Below are 1,781 nucleotides of genomic sequence, written 5' to 3'. Positions count from 1 at the left end.
TAAGCTTTTACTTAAAGGCTTTATGTATAATGCATTAATGTACATTGTATGCATTCTATCTTTTTATAGATAATTGTGACCAATGTTAAAATGCATTATAATATTTGAAGTTTTGTTTATCATGTGTTTTATACTTTCAAAAGGTGTAACAATAAATAAATAAGAATGATAATGTATTATATCTGTGGATACAATTATTCATTACATCATACAATGCATTATAAGCTGCATTACAAGGCATAATTCATGCATTAAAACTACTTATAATGCATTATACATAAAGGCTTTAAGTAAAGTATTACTGTTTTTTTTTTTACTCTAGTTACACCAATTTAACTTTAAAAAAAAAATAGTTTTAATTCAGAATTTTAATATGAACTGCATTTATGATGTATTTTTGAATCTTTTTTTTTTTTGGCAAAAATAAGTGCCACATAAGTAATTGTAATTGTCCACACACATTTAAATGTAGCATGAACGATAAGCTCAGACTTTTTGAACTCTTCACACTACATCAGCACTGTGCTAATACAGAAGGCCTGCTCAGTTTAAAACTGACAGAACTGTGTGATTGAATGTGTATAAAGGTGTGAGACAAACACATTTACACCTCCTTTGAGTAGTAGTCTCTCTATATGAGCAGTTGGCCTCCATCTCAACCATCCCTCTGCTTGTCTGATTCAGATAGAGATGATACTATTTTAGAGCCCCAGTGAAAACCCTAGTGAGACTGAAAACAATTAACCACACACCCTTGGTGTTTTTGTCAGTGTGTGTATTTATTAATGACTCGTTGACTGACACGCAAGCCCCAGGGTATGGAGGTAAATGAAAAGATGCATCATTTGTGTGTGTGTGTGTGTTTCACTGATGACTGCTGGACTAATGCCATTAAAATGTTTATATTGAGAAAGCTCATATCATATACTGAATTTAATACTCCCTGTCCGCTGTCTAATCATTACTAGACATAATTTATTTATGGTTCAAAAAAGTGTTGTTTGAGATGATAACAACTGAGAAATATTTTAAAACTAGAAGTAAATTAGATTTGTGCCATGTTTCTAAAAATATAATCTTTGTATTCATGTTGGTTATGATTCCGTTAAAAAATGTGTGAGTTAATGTTCAAATAAAAGTTCTACAACACTTAACTTGCACACATATTAATCTTTATCAAAAATGTTTTCAAATATATTTGTCTAAGTAAAAAACGTTTTTGTACAAATATCATTCAATTTTAGTCATAATCTCAAAATTGCTCAATTTGACCTGAACAAAAAGTGCAATTTCATAGAAAGTATCTAATATTTGATATCATATAAAGCAATGTAATATCTGTTTTTTTTGGTCACATGATAACAAAACGGCGTTAGACATGTTGATTACACCACTCTGACATTGATTGGACTGAATATATTTAATTATTTTTAAAGAAAAAAGAAGAACGTTGGCATAATCTTTCATTATTCATATTTCATTATTTCAGTATTGACCAATAAGCAGCGACTGAGAGTGATTTTAATACATTATATATATATATATATATATATATATGTATGTATGTATGTATGTTTGTATAAAGAGATTATATAAATATAATATTAAATAAATACAATTGTTTCATTTTTTAACATTTGAAACCTGAAGCTTTTTTGAATTTAAGATCCATAAAAATATGAAAAACTAATTTTACAATTGAAAATATGTTCATCATATAGAATTCATTGTATATGATCATCATATAGAATTCATTGTATATGATCATCATATAGAATTCA

The sequence above is a fragment of the Sinocyclocheilus rhinocerous genome, unplaced genomic scaffold (assembly GCF_001515625.1).
Source record: "Sinocyclocheilus rhinocerous isolate Xijiao unplaced genomic scaffold, SAMN03320098_v1.1 scaffold1799, whole genome shotgun sequence".
Lineage (NCBI taxonomy): Eukaryota > Metazoa > Chordata > Actinopteri > Cypriniformes > Cyprinidae > Sinocyclocheilus > Sinocyclocheilus rhinocerous.
Note: the sequence above shows the minus strand (reverse complement) of the source record.